At 40.4% G+C, this 20492-nt stretch overlaps 1 long non-coding RNA gene across 5 annotated transcripts in view; it reads left to right on the top strand.

Annotated features, from left to right (window-relative positions):
• The first annotated feature begins 1706 nt into the window (after positions 1 to 1706).
• LOC103219770 (uncharacterized) overlaps positions 1707 to 20492 on the top strand; it is an 81649-nt gene continuing 62863 nt past the window's right edge. For 2 of the 5 annotated variants that reach the window (XR_012094725.1, XR_012094721.1), the window contains exon 1: positions 13951 to 14110. This is a non-coding gene — a long non-coding RNA (uncharacterized lncRNA). Of the gene's footprint in view, positions 2575 to 13941; positions 14111 to 20492 lie in introns of those variants that run through there. The other 3 variants (XR_012094723.1, XR_012094724.1, XR_012094722.1) reach the window with 3 other exon arrangements.

Below are 20492 nucleotides of genomic sequence, written 5' to 3'. Positions count from 1 at the left end.
TCACATAATTACTAAATTCCTTAAGATCACATCGTCTGAAGGAAGGGTGTCGTGTCTAAATAGCTGTGCCTCCAAGAACAGCTGATTCACAGGTTGACAAGGTCAGAAAAAGTGGCTCTTGTTGAAAGTTATTTTTTCCTACAATGTACATTTTTTAACGGTCTTTGGAATTAAAATGTGATGCTGATTGTCTCTGGGGAGTCTTGGAAGAGTACAGTTTGCCACAGTATCACTTAGTGATTGTGGACATTCATTAAAAAGAGGCTGAGCCAGTAGAAGAAAGATTGCAAATGTGCCCTTGTAAATGGGTTAGTAAACATGTCTTTTATTGCATATGATACTGGGAGTGAATGGTATTTTTTCCATACCCATGGGTATTAGTTATACATATAATCTATATTTCGTGACTATTTATATATTACATGTAACTCTTTTGAAGTATATTGTGACATTACCTAGCATAGAAAGTAAATAGTATAATTCTAACTCTAAAATTAAATTTTTAAAATGCAACATATGATATCTTATATTTTCTGCGAAATATGCCTTTTATAATTCACTGACCTTTAAGAAAAAGTAGTTAGCAAACAACTGATGGTATCAGAATAATAAAATTCTTTAAATTCCAAAATTCTAAAAGTAAAATTTATTCAAGTAATAGTATAAAATATAAAATCATGATTAGTGGTAAGATAATGTCTGGAAGTATGATATTTATTTCTGGATTTTCAGTCATCCTTCCCATTGTACCTGATTCTTTTTTTTTCCCTTGGTGAACTAATTTCAGAGTTGGAATAAACTGAATACTGCTATTTATATTAGCAGCTGTAAAGTATTATTGTAGAATGTATCTTGTACATTACATTAGCAAAATGGATGATTAAGAGGACTGACATTTCACTATCATGTACTCAAACAGTGAAGGTAAAATAGAGGATATTTGGGGAATATGTAATTGTTGTAGTTTGTAGCTGACTGTCCTAAAGTTAGTAAAATGACAGAGCTTGTCATCAGTGTCTTGCAGCTGATCTAACAAGGATGGGCAAAGAAAAAGGTACCTGAACTTCACCATCTGTGTTGTTTCCTTGTTTGGTTGGTGATCCTTACTCACATCAATCCATTGGTTTTCATCTTTTGGACTAATTAATGTATGGCAATATCTTTGATTAGCCATTTTAGAACCTTTCTGCAAGTAACACATTTCTAGTCTAGGTGTGGTGGCTCACACCTGTTCCAACATTTTGGGAGACCAAAGCAGGCAGATTGCTTGAGACAAGTCTGAGCAACATAGCAAGGCCCTGTGTCTACAAAAAACGAAGTGAGTCCAGTGTGGTGATGTGACCCTGTAGTCAGGCTGAGGTGGGAGGATGGCTTGAGCCAGGTAGGTCAAAGCTACAGGGAGCTGTGATCCCACCACTGCACTCCAGCCTGGGCAACAGAGGGAAACCCTATCTCTATTTCAAAAATATTTTGATGTGATTTAATCTCTTTGTATAGATTTGACTTAAGAAGATTGGACATTCCATGTATATTCCTTTTCTTAAAGACCATCTAGGACACTAACGAGTGATTTGACCAGATAGTTGAATTGGTGTTGTGATAAAAAGAACCCTTTACTAAATTATTGATAATGTTCTGAAGTTTTTCAAAAGTGTAATCTATATACTGTAGATCTTTATTTCTCAGACTATTTAAAGATTAAAGATTTACTTTTTAGTAACAATCTAGCATACTAGTGTGAAAGGAAAACATCTTGGGCCCCCAAAATCACTAAGCTAGAGGAGAAATTCAAGCTGGGAACTGCTCAGGGCAAACCTGCCTCCCGTGCTATTCAAAGTCATCCTCTGCTCACTGAGATAGATGCATATTCTGATTGCCTCCTTTAGAAAGGCTTCTCGGAAACTCTTGAGAATACAACCATTTGTCTCTCGCCTACCTGTGACCTGGCAGCCCCCTCCCTGTTTCAAGTTGTCCCTGTCTTTCTGGACAGAACCAATATATTTCTTACATATATTGATTGACGTCTCATGTCTCCCTAAAATATATAAAACCAAGCTGTGCCCCGACTACCTTGCGTACATGTTGTCAGGACTTCCTGAGGCTGTGTCACGGGCATGTGTTGTCAACCTTGGCAAAATAAATTTTCTAAATTAACTGAGACCTGTCTCAAATTCTGGGGGCTCACATTTGGTAACCACGGAGGGATTCCGAATGGAAATGACCCTGACCTTTGGCAAATCTATCGATGCTTGGTACCAGCATGAGCTAACTTTATGACTCATACCAATAGGAAAATTTGCTGAGGTCTGAGAGCACCACCTCCAGAAAATCTCTGCTCTTCCAAAATTTAGTTGAGATCTAAAGTTTATTTTGCTGTACAACTCCTCTTTTTTTGGAGTTTTACTTGCTTCCAACACAAGGAGGTCAAGGTTTTCCTGCTTCCGTAACGACGGAAGGCAGGGAACTCCTGTATGAAGTTTGAGCTTGCTTCCACAGGGAAGACGTGCTTATTTGTATTTTTTCCCTGCTTCTAGGATTGTGGAGAGCAGTCTTCAGCCTGAGACCCATCCCTAGGTAAGTAACTGAACTGGAGTTTTGTCTTGGCTAAAGTTAAGATTAACAACCAGCTGGTCTTAATTTCTCCTTACCATTAGAGTGTTCAGTGATCATATTGTTGTTGGTTTTTTATGGTGTTGTTTGTTCTGCTCTGAAGTTGTTGTTTAAGAATCCTGATTCTAGTTTGGAGATGCATTCTAAAGGATCTTCTCTACTGCTCTTTCTCTCAAATTTAATCTTAATTCGGTTTGTCTGTATGCATTTGCGTAAGGAACTGGACTGTTTTTTTCATACATTAATGAGAGACTGAATTTTCTCAGCTCCAAAGGGAAAGGGCATTTACTCCTCCCAACTGAAAGGTGCCCCTGGGTGACGGGGGGCCTCGTGGGAGTGTCTAGGAGGTTAACCCCGCCATGACATGCAGCAGCCCTGCAGGGAAATCTCCAACAAAAATTAATTTAAAAAATGGATCATCCAGGAAACGCATATAAGGGCTGATCACCTACCGTTTTGAGCCTTCTCTGAGGTCACAGACCTCTAGAGAGACAAACTGAAACATGTAAGAAGGAGGAAACGATGCAGTAGTGGCACACTGTGGAGTCCGGTGCACAAGCAGCACACATAAATCCACCACACAAAAACCCTAGACCACAGCTCAGTTCCTCTTTTTAAGAAAAAAAAAAAAAAAAAAAAAGCAGGAAACAAATAATCTAAGAATGAGGAGAAAACAGGAGAATGACCCCCTTTTGAGCACTCCATAGGTTTTATGGCACCTCTACTTGCCAAAGTTTATGTAAAATGAGAATAATATGGTCTTCATGCACATTTACATCAAGGAAAAAGAGCCCTAAGGTCGACCTGCAAACTATAGAGTTTCTAAGTCCTCTTTTTCTCTATTTTTTTTCTTTTCTGGCTGCTCTAAATCTGCTGTTATTTTTTCTATTATGACAAAAACCACTATTTAGATCCAACAAGTTCTTTTTGCAAGCCAGTGAATTTGTATTTATCTCACGGCTAGAAGTTCTGAAGTAAAAGCTATAGGATCGTTGTGTGTGTGTGTGTATTTAAAAGGCCTTTATAATTTCTGTAATTTTATGTTTAATTGGCAATTAAATGTGTTTTAATTTCCCTCTAGCACACCAAACTTTTTCTATCCATACCTTATAATGTAAATTTTGCTATTTGACTTTCACCTGAGTTGCTTCCTTTAACAGGCAATTTCAAGGCTATTTAGTTGACAACTGCCTAGGGTTGTGAAACAGGTTATCAAGAATCTGACAGTCTAAAATAGGAAAAAAAGAGGTTTTTATGAATCTATAAAATGTACTTCTGTTGGCATGCCTAATATGTCTATGTATTTATGCATTGTGTATGCAATATTTCACTACTACAAAATATATAAAAGAGTGTTCATTAATTGGCTTAAAAATGAAATAAAAGTGCTGAAATCAGATAGTAAAAAAGGAAAAGACTAGTCAAGTGCTTTTTCAAGTTTATGTAACTTAATTAAAATATTTAATAAATAAGCTAACTTTAAAATTATTGGCAAAGTAATCTTAGAAATGTCTTAAGAATTGCCAGCATACATTTTTGTTTGCATTTATTAATCAAGCAATTTCATACTATCCCTGCCAAATACTATAAGGTGTCAAAATTTGGCACAAGGGTTACAAAGCTATAAACCCAGCCCAAGACAAAGTGATCTTTGCTTGTGTAATCTTTAATAAATAAGACATTGATATTGGTTTAATGAAAATAGCTACATCTTGAATTATTTAGTAAAATTACCATAACTTATAATCTTGTGGCTTTAGGCAGTCTAGTCCACAGGCAGTAAGGAGGTGTGTTTTGGGAAAGGAAAAGGACTGTTAACATATTTGCTTCAAAGCTAAACTATAAACTAAATTCCTCCCAAAGTCCAGGAATGAACAAGGACAGCTTGGAGGTTAGAAGCAAGATGGAGTCAGTCAGGTTATATGTTTTTTTCACCATCTCAGTTATAATTTTGAAATGGCAGTTTCATGGCTTTAAATCCTATTGAAGTTTTCATAAGTAATCTAGCTAAACTAAGTAAATTATAGTTGTTTGTCTCTAACAGGGTAAATGTAATGTTATAAATACTTGTAGACAAACTTGTTATACTTTAGAACCTAAAATTTCATTATTTGGGTATTTTCCAACAAATATATATTGTAGGAAAACATTCTTGCTAAAAAAACAGTATGTGTTTTTTTTAAAAAAGGTGAACAAGTTTTATATAATACAAAGCTTGTTCATAGATTATGTATAGGCTGGGTGCAGTGGCTCACGCCTGTAATCCTAGCACTTTGGGAGGCTGAAGTGGGCAGATCACCTGAGGTTGGGAGTTTGAGACAAGCCTGACCAACATGGAGAAACCTCGTCTCTACTAAAAATACAAAAAATTAGCTGGGTGTGGTAGTGCATGCCTGTCATCCCAGCTACTCAGGAGGCCGAGGCAGGAGAATCACCTGAACCTGGGAGGTGGAGGTTGCAGTGAGCTGAGATTGCACCATTGCACTCCAGCCTGGGTAACAGGAGTGAAACTCCATCTCAAAAAAAAAAAAAGGTTGTGTATAAACCAAGGTAAAAGGAACCAGGAAATAAGAGAGATGTAAAGAAAGTTATAAAACTAAAGAGGTTCACTGGGCACAATGGCTGATGCCTGTAATCCCAGAATTTTGAGAGGCCAAGGCAAATGGATCACTTGAGGTCAGGGGTTCGAGACCAGCCTGGCCAACATAGCAAAACCCCATCTCTACTAAAAATACAAAAAAATTAGCCAGGTGTGATCATGCATGGCTGTAATCCCAGCTACTCGGGAGGCTGAGGTGGAAGAATTGCTTGAACCCCAGAGGCAGAGGTTGCAGTGAGCCGAGACTGTGCCACTGCACTCCAGCCTGGACAACAGAGTGAGAATCCTTCTTAAATAAATAAATAAATAAATAAGTGAAGGGATATTTTTGTGGGAAGAAAGCTTAAAAAGAAATAATTTTATATGAGAAAGAATCTTGTGTGGTAAATTTAGTCCTAAAATAAAATGACTGGTTGTTTAAGAAAGAGGAATGTTCAAGACAAACCAGAAAGTCCAAGAATGTCATGAATGGTCAGTGTAAGTCACAATAAAATAATTTATTTAAAAAAATACACAAGAACATTTATAAAGTCAGGCTGTCATATTGTCATTAAGTTTTGGTTTGCTTAGGAATAAAAACTGATGTTTAAATCTTTTTTTTTTTTTTTGAGACAGAGTCTCACTCTGTCACCCAGGCTGGAGTGCAGTGGTGCAATCTTGGCTCACTGCAACCTCCGTCTCCCATGTTCAGGCGATTCTCCTGCCTCAGCCTCCACAGTAGCTGGGACTACAGGTGCATGCTACCATGTCTGGCTAATTTTTTGTATCTTTTTAGTAGAGATTTTTAAACATTTCAAATTACAAATTATGTCTTTTTCTGACCTAATTAATCATTTAAGATATTAGGTTCCCTAAAGTCCAAAAATGACATAATTTGGCTTATTTTGGTGCAAAAATTATACAGAAAGCATTGTCAAACATGAAATGGTGTTTGGTTTTCTTTGGGCTGTATTTGTATAAATATGTTATTGATATGTGTTCCAAAATTATGAGAAACTCCTATAATTCTGATATATCTTAGAGGACATTGTCAGTAATAATTATAATTATTATGTTAAAGTATTATGTGCCACAGAGATAACAAATTTCCTTGTCAATTGTGTCTTTGATTATGGCTGCCCTAAAACTTTTTGTCATGCATGGACAATTGTTGTCTTGTTTAGGTCCTCTTTAGAAAGTAGTTCTATAGGCTGGGTGTGGTGGCTTACGCCTGTAATCCCAGCACTTTGGGAGGCTGAGGCGGGTGGATCACAAGGTCAGGAAATTGAGACCATCCTGGCTAATACGGTGAAGCCCTGTCTCTACTAAAAATACAAAAAAATTAGCCGGGTGTGGTGGCAGGCGCCTGTAGTCCCAGCTACTTGGGAGGCTGAGGCAGGAGAATGGCATGAACCCAGGAGGCAGAGCTTACAGTGAGCTGAGATCTCCCCACTGTGCTCCAGCCTGGGTCACAGAGCAAGACTCTGTCTGGAAGGAAGGAAGGAAGGAAGGAAGGAAGGAAGGAAGGAAGGAAGGAAAAGAAAGAGGTTCTATAATCAGTTATAGAACTCTAACAGGTGTTCTTTGTTTTGTTCTTTGAGACAGAGTCTCGTTCTGTTGCCCAGGCTAGAGTGCAGTGGTGCAATCTTGGGTCACTGCAACCTCTGCCTCCTGTGTTCAAGTGATTCTCCTGCCTCAGCCTCCCGAGTAGCTGGGATTACAAGTGCCCACCATCAGACCTGGCTAATTTTTGTATTTCCAGTAGAGACAGGGTTTCACTATGTTGGTCAGGCTGGTCTCCAACTCCTGACCCCAAGCAATCCACTTGCCTCAGCCTCCCATAGTGCTGGGATTACAGGCATGAGGCACTGCTCCTGGGCTCTAATAGGTCTTCTTAAATGTAGGTTTCTGATAACTTTGGAGGTTGTGACATTAGAATAGAGGGAAAAAACTTTCAGGACTTACATGAAGAGCTGAAGTGTTCAGGAATATTAAGCAGAACAGGAGTTAACTGCATAAACTGAACTGAAAGAAGACTAATATTTTCAACTTTTGCTTTAAGTGTTGCTAATCCTTTGTTTTGTTTCTTTTAGTATTGAAACTTTTCTTTGAACAATCATATATACAAAATTAGGAGCATATTTGTTTCTCTCTACCTGATTTCCCCAAAATCTGGAAACTATTTGCGAGTATTCTTAACTTATGGCAATACAGTTATTTGCATAAATGCAATAAGAATCTGTTTTCATTTGTAACAGGACACAATTGGAGGAACTGGTTATTTTACCAAGGCTTTGACTGGAATGGTGTGCTCTCCTTTAAGGAATCAAACTTCACTTATGGAGTCAATAAAAGCCCTTGGTATTCTATGTTTTTGGTGCTATTTTGAAGAGCTTTAAAGACATTTTTATCTTCAAATGCTACATAATTTGTGTATGTGTGTGCACATGTGCAGAGTCTTCATTGCTTGGAATTGGATAGATTATATCCCTTGGTACCTCACTGTTGATTTGTACATAGCAGACAACTTGCATATATAACTGTGTATATTTTCAGCAACATAATAAGCACCCTCTAAATCTCCTCCCAAAACAAAAGCTTCACTGACAATAACCCATAGCTACTTTCTGGTCCTTTCCCTTCTTCTTTTTTTTTTTTTTTTTTTTTTTTTTTGAGATAAAGTCTCACACTGTCACCCAGGCTGGAGTGGAGTGGTGCAATCTTGGCTCACTGCAACCTCTGCCTCCTGAGTTCCAGTGATTCTCCTGCCTCAGCCTCCCGAGTAGCTGGGATTACAGGCACATGCCACCATACCTGCTAGTCTTTGTATTTTTAGTAGAGATGGGGTTTCACCATGTTGACCAGGCTGGTCTCAAACTTCTGACCTCATGTGAGCCACGCCAGCCTCCCAAAGTGCTGGGATTACAGGTGGGAGCCACTGTGCCTGGCCTTTATTTTATAGGTGGGAGCCACTGTGCCTGGCCTTTATTTCCAAATTTTTTATTGTGCTATTAAACATAAATTCATTCATATGATGTTGTACATTTTATAAATGGTAACTAGATGTGCATCTGATTTATAAAGAACATTTTTCCCTTTCAGTTTTGAAGATTTTTTGTGATATACCACATATACTTTGAATTTTTATGTAGTCAACTCTGATAAATTTCTATTTATGCTTTTGTTTGCTGTTTTTATTGCTACCAATGCCAAATTCTGATAGACACGAATCTACATTTTTTCCAGGTTTTACGTCATTTCATTTTTTCATTGAATTAGCTCTAAATAGCTTAGCCACACACCTAGGGTGTGTTTAGTATTCTCTAGGCACTCAATCTCTGAATCCTCACAATGATACTAGGAATTGCTAACTCCTATTTGAGACTTGAAGGGGTGAGTAGTCCAAGGTGGTACAGCAAGTAAGCCATGAGGTAGAGATCTGAACCCAGATCTCATGTCTTTAGTTACCACTCTAAATGTATGGTGGAGGCATGGCTCTCACATTTTTTCTTTTCCTTTTCTTCCTAAACAGTTACACAATATTTCTGGAATTTTTACTGAATTTATTATTTGAAAATTTTAAAATTTTATTCTAAGTTTTATAATTACTAGAGTCTGGTTTAAACCAGTGTCTTTCTGTTCCATTAATTTGCCTTTTGAATTTTCTGCCAAAATTATGTGCTATATTACTTTAATTATGATAGTTTCATTAAATACTTTAATGACTGGTAGTATAATTTCTATTGATTACTCTTCCTTTTTCTCTAAATGTCTATCTAGTCTCATTTCACCTATTTATTCTTCCAAATGAAACTTTCTTGAGTCACTTTGTCAAGGTATAGGAAAAATTCCTTTGGGATTTTGATTCCCAAACTTGATGTGTTAAAAAACTAAGTTCTTCTGATTCAGAAGCATGGAATGCCTCTCTTTTTATTCAGGTCTTCCTTGTGAATCTCTAAGTGAAGTTGTATTGTTTTCCTCCAATGGGTGCTGCATATTAGCAGTGCACAGAGGAGGCTGGTTTTTGCATTGGCATTGTATAACCACAGTGCATTCTCATTCTCTGTTCAGTCTCTATGATGGTTCAGTCTCTATATTGTAACAAGTGTTTATTGAGCACCTACTATGTGCAGGCACATACCAGTGGGATACAGTGGTGACCAAGACAAAGTTCCCGCTCTCATGGAGTTGACATTCTAGAGGGAGACGTGGTCTGTATAGACAGAAACCGCTCACTATGTCCTCATCGGGTGGCACTATGACTGCATATGGTTTGTTCCCACCAAAGTTCATGTTGCAGTTTGACCCACAACATGGTGATGTGGGGAGGTGGGAGCTAGTGGGAGGTGTTTTGGTCATGGGGATGGATCCTTCATGATGTCTTGGTACCGTACTCCTGGCAATGAGTTCTTGCTCTGGAGAGACGGGATTAGTTCTCACAAGCCTGTACTTCTTCCCGTAAGAGTGACTTGTCATAACGACATGATGCCCCTCGGGTTTTGTCTCTTTGCACTTATTTGCTTCCACTTTGACCTTCTTTGCCATGTTAGGACAACACACAAAAGCTCTCACCAGAAGCCAGAACTGTGCCCTTGAACTTCCCAGCCTGCAGAATTGGAGCTAAATATAAACCTGTCTTCCTTATCAATTATCCAGTCTGAGGTGTTGTCATAGCAATACAAAATGGACTTAGACAGATAATGATAAATACTATGAAGAAAAACAAAAATAAAGTAGGTGTAGCAGGCTAAATGATGACCTCACCAAAGAAATTCACATCCTAATCCCTGAGTTGGGGAGGCTACCTGGGGAAGTGAAGCTGGAGCAGAGATCGGGCACCGACTAGGCACTTGTGAGGCCCTAGGGGGATGAAGCTGGGCCCCTTGGGACTCAAGGGACCCCGCCTAGTGGTAGGGCTCAGAATGAGGGGAGCAGCAGGTAGGAAAGACCTGGAGAGGGTAGAGCCGGGCAAGGAGGCTGGACCAGAGCATCCATTGTTTGACTCTGAAGAGATCATGCAGGCGCAGTGGGGAGACTGGATGGAAGAGGGTTCGGGGACATTTCAGCTAAAACATCTACTCGGTTGTTCGCAGCCCACATTTGGGAAATGAGAGGACAAGGATGAGTCTGAGTCCTAGACTGAGAATGAACCGGGTGACTGGTCATGCCAGCCTGGGAAACTGGGACATCTGGGAAGACCCCACGAAGCTTGGGAGCGACATCGTCTTACAACGTGGAACATCTTCAAGATGACTTTGAGGATCTCCATGGAAAAGGGGAGAGGCAGTTGGATTTATGGGTGTGGAAGTTCACAGAACCTTGAGCTGGAGATCAAATTTGGAGGGCTTGGGCTCAAAAGGATCAACTCTTAGGAACTGCTGTTGTTCCAAAGCCCTCCTGCCCCAGCCCACACAGCCTCAGTGGGAGGCAGAACCAGCTGGCTGTGGCTGTGATCCCTGAAGCCCAGGACCCTGGTCCCTGCTGTCCACTCAGTGAGAAATGAACAATTCTTCACAGAGTTGCATGGGACAGCATTGCCTCCCCCTCCAGCCTGGCCTCAGGCAGCCTTCGACCCCAGTATCCTCTAAGGGTGAGGGACTCTTCTCTGCACCTCTGCAGGACTGCATGAGCCACCACCAGCACAGTGATGCCTGTGGCATGCGGGCCTTCTGCCCCCTCTCAAGGGCAACTCTAATAAAGCCAAGTTCAGGGACCACAACCACGATGTGTACAGAGTAGTCACCACTGCTGAACTCCCTTAACCACCTGGAAGGCAGGCATCCCGGCCCAGGCTTAACTGCATTCTCCAATGAATGAAGACACGATTCTGGGTTTTGTTGTTGTTGTTGTTGTTTTTGAGACAGAGTCTTGCTCTGTTGCCCAGGCTGGAGTGCAATGGTGCGATCTCTGCTCACTGCAACATCTGCCTCCCGGGTTCAAACTATTCTCCTGCCTCAGTCTCCTGAGTAGCTGGGATTATAGGTGCCCACCACCATGCCTGGCTAATTTTTGGTATTTTTATTAGAAATGGGATTTCACCATCTTGGCCAGGCTGGTCTTGAACTCCTGACCTTGGGTGATCCACTCACCTTGGTCTCCCAAAGCACTGGCATTACAGGCGTGAGCTACCATGCCCAGCCATGTTGTTTTTTTAGAGACAGGGCCTCACTCTGTCACCCAGGCTGAAGTCCCATGGTGCAATCGTAGCCCATACGATACCTGGCTAATTTTTAAATGTTTTGTAGAGACAGGGCCCTACTATGTTGCCCAGGCTGGTCTTGAACGCCTGGCCTCAAGCAATCCTCCCACGCTGGCCTTTCAAGTGTTGGAATTACAGGTGTGAGCCACCGCACCCAGCCTATTTACTTATATGCATTTTTAAAACTTACAGCATTTTTTACTGCTCCCATTCTCACCATGTGATGTGCCTGCTTCCCTTTTGCCTTCCATCATGATTGGAGGCTTCCTGAGGCCTCCCAAGAAGCAGGCACCACTATGCTTCCTATATAGCCTGCAGAACTGTGAGTCAATTAAATATCTTTTCTTGTGAATGACCCAGCCTCAAGTATTTCTTCATAGCAATGCAAGAAGGGCCTAATACAGGGCTATTTCTCTCTGTTTTTTTGAGTCAAGTTAGACTTTTAGTTCATTTAACCTAGAACTTTTATGCTAATGCAGATGAAGTCAGAATTTTGTAGGTTTCTTTTTTTTTTTTTTTTTTTTTTTTGAGACGGAGTCTCGCTCTGTCGCCTGGGCTGGAGTGCAGTGGCCGGATCTCAGCTCACTGCAAGCTCCGCCTCCCGGGTTTACGCCATTCTCCTGCCTCAGCCTCCCGAGTAGCTGGGACTACAGGCGACCACCACCACGCCCGGCTAGTTTTTTGTGTTTTTAGTAGAGACGGGGTTTCACCGTGTTAGCCAGGATGGTCTCGATCTCCTGACCTCGTGATCCGCCCGTCTCGGCCTCCCAAAGTGCTGGGATTACAGGCTTGAGCCACCGCGCCCGGCCAGGTTTCTTATCTGTTTCACTTCTAAGACCACCATGATCAACTAACAAAGGCCATAGATTTGTGGAATCACAGTTTTGAACTGCTGCTTTGCCTCTGCTGTTCCTTATGGTAACTATGCCCATCTTGCCTTTGGTGATTGAGTGCATCCACTTGGCCTCTGTCACCCTGGAATCCAATGACTCCTATTGCACGTAGTTTTCCCAATTCAGTTACCACATCTCCTACGTAAGTTCTGGCCTATACAGAAGAGCTATCACAGAGCTCTTCAAGAATGCTGGGGATCTCTTCACATGTTTTTTCTTCTTTTTTTATTTTAGAGATAGAGTCTTGCTCTGTTGCCCAGGCTGGAGTGCAGTGGTGCAATCATGGTTCACTGTAATTTGGAACTCCTGGGCTCAAGCCATCCTCCCAACTCAGCCTCCCAAGTAGCTGGGACTACAGGCACATGCCATCACACCCAGCTACTTTTGTTTTAGAGATGAGGTCTCACTATGCTGCCCAGGCTGGTCACACAGTCCTGACCTCAAGCAGTCTTCCCACCTTGGCCTCCAAAAGCACTGGGATTACAAGCATGAACCTCCACACCTGGCCACCAATTTATTTCTCACAGTCATGAAAGGTGTATCTTTTGGACTCTTTCAGGGTGGGAGAGTAGGCCTTAGTTGACATATCTATTCTAACATTCCAGTCTCCCTAAGCCTTTTATACTTGTTTTTTATTTTTAACTTTTGTGGGTACATGGTAGGTGTATATGTTTATGAGGTACATGAGATGTTTTGATTCAGGCATGCAATGTGTAACAGTCACATAAGGGTAAATGAGTTATCCACAACCTCAAGTATTTATTCTTTGTATTACAAACACTCCAATTATACTCTTTTAGTTATTTTATTTTATTTTATTATTATTTTGAGACAGAGTTTTACTTTTGTTCTTCAGGCTATATAGTGCAATGGCATGATCTCGGCTCACTGCAACCTCTGCCTCCTGGGTTCAAGTGATTCTCCTGCCTCAGCCTCCTGAGTAGTTGGGATTACAGGTGTCCACCACCACACCCGGCTAATATTTTTGTATTTTTAGTACAGACGGGGTTTCACCATGTTGGCCAGGCTGGTCTCGCACTCCTGACCTCAGGAGATCAATCTGTCTCACCCTCTCAAAGTGCTGGGATTACAGGTGTGAGCCACTGTGCCTGGCCTCTTTTAGTTATTTTAAAATATACAAGTTATCATTGATTGTAGTCATCCTGTTGTGCTATCAAATACTAGATCTTATTCATTCTACCTAACTGTAGTTTTGTACCCAGTAACCATCCCTACTTCCCCTTCCCAACACTACTGTCCCAACCTCTGTAGTCATCATTCTACACTCTACCTTCGTGAATTCAATTGTTTCAAGTTTTAGCGCTCTTAAGTAAGTGAGAACATGGGAAGTTTGTTTTCTGTGCCTGGTTTATTTCACTTAACATAATGACCCCCCAGAGTTCCAGCCACGTTATTGCAAATGACAGGATCTCATTTTTTTGTGGCTGAACTGTACTCCATTGTATATATGTACCACATTTTCTTTATCCATTCATCTGTTGATGGACACAGGTTGCTTCCAAATCTTGCCTATTGTGAACAGTGCTGCAATAAACATGGAGTGCAGATGTCTCTTTAATATACTGACTTCCTTCATTTTGGGTATATCTCTAGCAGCAGGACTGCTGAATCATATGATACCTCTATTTTTAGTTTTTTGAGGAACCTCCAATTGTATTAATTTACATGCTCCTCAACAGCTTACAAACATTGTCTTTTCTGCATATCATCACCAGAATTTGCTGTTGCCTTTTGGATAAGTCATTTTAACTTGGGTGAGATGATACCTCATTGTGGTTTTGATGTGCACTTCTCTGATGATCAGAGCTGGTGAGTACGTTTTCGTATACCTGATCGCCATTGCTATGTCTTGTTTTGAGAAATGTCTATTCAGACATATTGTTCATTTTTTATTCTGATTATTATTAGATTTTTCCCATAGAGTTGCTTGAACTCCCTATGTATTCTGGTGATTAACTGCTTGTCTGATGAGTAGTTTGCAAATATTTTATCCTATTCTGTGGGTTGTCTCTTCACTTTCTTGATTGTTTCTTTTTTTGTGCAGAAGCTTTTTAGCTTGATGTGATCCCATTCATCCATGTTTGCTTTGGTTGCCTGTGCTTGTGGTACCTAAGCCTTTGAATCCCTTCCTCTACATTTGATCAAGGCAGATCAGTCATTTCTAACTTGCTCACTGTGCCCTGACTTTCAGCCCTTGTCCTGTGGGTTTCTTGCTTTTGTTCTTTTGTCAACATTTTAGGGGTTTGGAGAGGAACAGAGATGAACATGTATGCTCCATCCACCATGTTTAAAAGAGACATCTGTCTGTGCCCGTTGTAGTCCCCAAAGATAAGATATAAAGTCACTTCTGAGAAGGCTGATCCGCAGGGGTACACGGACCAGACTTGGGGGATTCTTCTCTTTCTCCCACTCCTTATCTCACACCCATTATTACAAATCCTATCAGTTCTGCTTTCAGAACATGACCAGACTCTGGGCACTTTTCCTCTCCATTGCTCCCACCCTAGCCCAGGCTGCCTGGATTCGTCTCTCACCAGCATTTCTGTAGTCGCCTCTGACACCACCTTCTTGCTTTGTCTTCGTCGGTCTATTCTCAGCGTATCAACCAGAAAGATTTCTCTTAAAAGTCAGTTCCTGTGACTGCTCAACTGAAACCCTCCAATGGCTTCAAATTTCACTCAGAAAAGTATTTCAGGTCCTTACCATGAGCTATAGGGTCAACACAATCCACATCCACTACCTCCTAACACTGGCTCCCTGCTTTTCTCAGCCTCAGCCATCCCAGCCTCCTTTCTGTTTCTCACATGCACTAAGCACATGCCAACCCCAGGATCTTTGCACTTGCTACTCCTTACCCAGACACTCCTATGGTCATTTCATCACTTGCTTCAGTATTCAGCTGAAATGTCATCTTCTCAGAGAGGCCTCCCCTGCTTGTGTATCCACTTGTGGCCTTAGCACACTCATCATTGTTCTTGATCTCTAAGCACCCCCTTTTGACCTCAGCCCCACTACAACAAACAATTAATGCTGTTTGTTGGTTTTCTCACTTCTACTTTGGACCCAGGAAGACTCCCAGGCCAGCACCTCTCAAACCGAAATGTGTATATAAACCAGAAAGACTTAGAACAGCACTTCTCACAGCATAATGTGCAAATTGCTTGGGGCTCTCATTAATTTCAGATTCTGATTCCACGGGTTGGGGACATGGACTGCAATTCTGCCTCTTTGACATGTGCCCAGGAGGAGCAGATGCTGCTGACCCCGGGTGTTACAGGCTGATTTGTGTTCCCCAGTGTTTATGTTGGAACCCCGTCACCCAGTACCTCAAAAGGTGGCTGTATTTGGAGATAGGGACTTTGAAGAAGAAGTAATTATGTTAAAATGGGATCATTAGGATAGGCCCCGATGCAATATGACAAGTGTCCCTATATAAACAGGAAATTTAGACACAGAGTCGCACAGAGGAAAGACCATGTGAAGACACCTCAGAAGAAGCCAAACCTTCCAACACCTTAGTCTCAGACTTCCAGCCTCCAAAATTGTGAGAAAATTAATTTCTGTAGTTTAAGTCACTCAGACTGCGGTACTTTGTTATGTCAAACCTAGCAAACCAATGCTAATTTTGGTACTGAGAAGTGCGGTGCTGCTGTAACAAATACCTGAAAATGTGGAAGTCACTTTTGAACTGGGCAATAGGTAGAGGAAAGAAGAGTTTTGAGGCACCTGATAGAAAAGCCTAGATTGCCTTGATAAGATTCTTGGTAGAAATATGGACATTAAGGGGCATTCTAGTGAGAGATCATAAAGAAAAAAGGAAAGTTGGGCTGGGCACAGTGGCTCACGCCTGTAATCTCAGCACTTGGGAGGCCGAAGTAGGCAGATCATGAGGTCAGGAGTTTGAGACCAGCCTGAACAACATGGTGAAACCCCATCTCTACTAAAAATATAAAAATTAGCCAAGTGTTGGTGGCATGCACCTGTAGTCCCAGCTACTCAGGAGGTTGAGGCAGGAGGATTGTTTGAGCCTGGGAGGTGGAGGTTGCAGTGAGCTGAGATTGTACCACTGCACTCTAGCCTGGGTTGCAGAGTGAGACTCCATCTCAAAAAAAAAAAAAAAAAAAACACCAAAAACAAAAACAGAGAAAAGGAGAGTTGTTGAAACAGTTTCTACCACCTTAGAGAATATATATATTGCCATAAACGAAATGTTGCTAGAAATATGAATGTTAATGATGCTTCTTACGAGGTCTCGGATGGAAATGAGAAACATGTTATTGGAAACTTGAGGAAAGGTGATCCTTATTATAAAGTGGCAGAAAACTGGACTGAATTGTGCTCCAGTGTTTTGTAAAAAGTAGAGCATCTAAGTGATGCCCTTGGATATTTAGCTAAGGAAATTTCAAAGCAGAGTGTCAAAGGTACTGCCTGGTTTCTCCTTGCTACTTATAGTAAATTGTGAGAGTGTGAAGGTAAATTGAAGAAGGAACTTTTAAGCACAAAGGAACCAGAATCTGAAGATTTGGAAAATATTCTATCCATATTGCAAAAACTGAGAAAGTGTATTCTGGAGAGAACACCAAGAATGTAGCTGGAAAAGATTTGCTACAAACAGATTACAGTGTGGCTTATGGACCCAATTAACCATCTTAGCAGAAGTGTTGCCAGCCTGTACTGAAAGGAACAGACAGCACAAAATGGAGGAAGACTGTCAGATTTCTGAGATTCTACAGGATAAGCCAATAGAGCTGTCCAACTGTGAACATCCTTCAAGAAAGAGAGGAATGACTGAAGATAATTCAGAAACCAGCAAGGCTCTGCTGCAAAAGGCCAGAGGGCAAAGGTCTGGAGTCATTTTGTCCCCCAATATTTCAGTCCTTCAAACCCTGAATCCCTTCTCTCACTGCTCAGGACTTGTGCCTCCCCTATCTATTTAGTTTTAGAAGATACCGCAGGCTTCAATCCATTGCTCATTCCTTCTTTTCCCAGTCCACTCAATGTCTTTCTTGAGGTTCCTCTGGACTGAATGTTTTTTCAGGGGTGTTGAGTGTTAAACAGGTAACAGGTAAATGTTTGTGTTGCCTACTTCTAAGCTTTAAAATATACTTATCCGGCTGGGCATGGTGGCCCTCACCTGTAATCCCAGGACTTTGGGAGGCCAAGGCAGGCAGATCACCTGAGGTCAGGAGTTCGAGACCACCCTAGCCAATATGCTGAAACCCCATCTCTACTAAAAAATACAAAAATTACCCAGGCGTGGTGATGGGCACCTGTAATCCCAGCTACTTAGGAGGCTGAAACAGGAGAATCACTTGAACTCAGGAGGCAGAGGTTGCAGTGAGCCAAGATCGTGTCATTGCACTCCAGCCTGGATGACAGAGTGAGACTCCATCTCAAAAATAAATAAAATAAAATATATTTATCCCACACATATTTATCACAATAACAAGCAGCCTCTGAACATAGGCAAACACTAATAACACATACTCACACTTGCATATACATAATTTTCAAATGACCATAAACATTCTTACCACAAACAAAATTTGTTAATGGAGTAATTGATACTCTGACCATACACACACCCAAACCACCAACACAGACCGCACTTTATCTCAGAGACCGTATTGACCATACACCCTCTAAGTGCACATACACATTAACCAAACATACCAACACACAGATTACACAATGGCTATGCACCCTGTGGCCACACAAAATTGCTGAACACAAACACACACATTCACACAGGAACTATGGCTGTGCATGTGTGCTTTAATTATGGTCATTCCATACCCCAGTATCAACATGGATGTCAAGAGTTGGAAGGGGGAGACATGGCACAGGGACAGAATGTGGGGGCCTGTTAGGCTACTCTTCCATCAAGTAAATCTGATACCCACAAAGCTCATTGCTACATTTACTTGAGATACAAGAAACAGGAAAGGCCAAGAGGGTAAAAATAGTATTTTTAAGTGTCTTATGCAAACCCATCACCAAAAGTCAAAATGTAAAAGACAATGATATTTTAATAAGCTGTGAGGATAATGCATTAAAGATTCAATGTAGTTCTAAACTGTGAAAGGCAAGATATTCTGACTGGAAAAGTACTCATTATTGCTATTGAAATTCTAGGCAAAATATTCATTGGTTTAAAACAGTTCAGGGTAAAATATTTCACTTTCATTGAGTAGCTTGCATTGGACAGCAATAAAGAAAGCTGGACAAAATACACACACACACACACACACACACACAACTGAAGGACCAGAGATCTCAATCTCATGCAGAGAGAGCTTGAGGGGCTACAGTCCCTGAGAAAAGGGAAGGAAGCACAAGAATGAAGCAACAGGTTCACATGGGCTTTTCTCCTAAGGCCTTTACACATTTGCACAGCAGGAGCAGAGAATCCAAGCAGAAAAAGGTAAGTTCTCTGAGTTAAGGAAAAATATACAAAAACTCCGTTTAAACAAACAACTATGACTTCTTCTAATCAGATGTAGTAAATGTATAACAACAATGAAAAATCAATTTAATAAGCACTGTATGTTTTTAAACCCCAGAAGAATGTGGAGGCAAACAGGACTAAGTCACAGACGATGTGAGTGAGAGAGAGAGAGAGAAAGAGAGAGGGAGAGAGAGAGAGAAAGAGAGAGGGAGAGAGAAAGAGAGAGGGAGAGATGGAGTGTGTGTGTGTGTGTATGCATGTGCATGCGTGCATGTGTTAAAGGAACTGGCTGACCCAAATGTGGGGGTTAGCAAGTCCCAAATCTACAAGGAAGTCTGGCAGGCTGGAGACCTAGAAAAGAGTTGACTTTCAAGTCTGAATGGAGTTTTCTAGCAGAATTGCCTTTTCTTCATTGGAAGTCAGTATTTTTCTTAAAGACTTCCAATGATGGAATGAGACCCACTGACATTATGAAGGGCAATCTGCTTTACTCAAAGTCTACTGATGTAAACATTAATCCTATCCAAAATATACCTTCACAGAAATATCTAGAATAGTGTTTGACCAAATATCTGAGTACCGTGACTGCTCAAGTTAACACATAAAATTAAAGTGTTGTTCAAGTTTTCTATTTTCTTATTTCTCCTGTATCTGGTTGTTCTATCCATTATTGAAAGAGGGATATTGAAGTCTCTTACTATTAGTGTGGAACTGTTTCTCCCTCTATTCTGTCAATGCTTGCTTCTTAGATTTAGGAATTCTGGGATTTGGTGCACGTATGTTTACAATTGTTATAACTTGGTAAATTGACACTTTAATCAATGTATCATGTGATTTTTGTGTCTTGTAACCATTTTTTATTTAAAGTCTATTTTGTCTGATATTAATATGGCCACCCCTGCTCTTTTTTTGGGTTACTGTTTGCACGAGATATCTTTTTGCATCCTTTCACTTTCAATGTAGGTGTGTCCTTAGATCTGAAGTGCTTCTCTTGTAGACTGAATCTATTTGGATCACATATTTTTATCTCTTCTGCCAATCTGTAACTTTTGATGGGGGAGTTTAATTCATTTACTTTTTAAAAATTATTTATTAATTTATTCTGAGACAGAGTCTCGCTCTGTCACCCAGGCTGGAGTGCAGTGGCACAATCTCTTAGTTATGTACATGTCATCTCCAGAATTTTTTGTTCATTTTTACAATTTTTCTCTTTGTTGATATTCTTACTTTTAATATATCATTTTTCTTATTTCTTTTAGTTCTATTCCCATGTTGTCATTTAGCTCTTTCAGCATATTTAAAACAAATTTTTAAAAGTCTTTTTTAAAAATAAGTCTGGTGCTGTGTTTTCTCATGTATGAAGATCCACAGAAGCAACTTTCAATATTTTCAGTTGTTGCTTCTAGTATTTACCTATATGTTTCCAAATAATTTGTTATTTTGCTAAATTGACTTATTTATTGTATACATTATCTATTGACACCTGTTGAGTATTTGAGGTTTAATTTTTCTTTCTTTTTGCTCATGTTTACTTCCTCCTCCCCTCATGTTTTCAATGTAATTCTATTATAATTGGAGTTTTAAATGGTAGTTCATGTTTACATTATCATGATTATGTAAATATTGTTTGTTGCTGAACACAGAAATCTTGTGGAGGAGGTTCATTCAATGTCCCTCTTCCCCATGGGGGAATAGTTTTTGTTTCTGTTACTTATAACTTTAAGTATATCATGTGTTTATCCT

The sequence above is a fragment of the Chlorocebus sabaeus genome, chromosome 12 (genome assembly GCF_047675955.1).
Source record: "Chlorocebus sabaeus isolate Y175 chromosome 12, mChlSab1.0.hap1, whole genome shotgun sequence".
In the NCBI taxonomy this organism is placed as follows: Eukaryota; Metazoa; Chordata; class Mammalia; order Primates; family Cercopithecidae; genus Chlorocebus; species Chlorocebus sabaeus.
The sequence above is the reverse complement of the archived record's forward strand: the minus strand, read 5'-3'. Positions and strand labels throughout refer to the sequence as shown.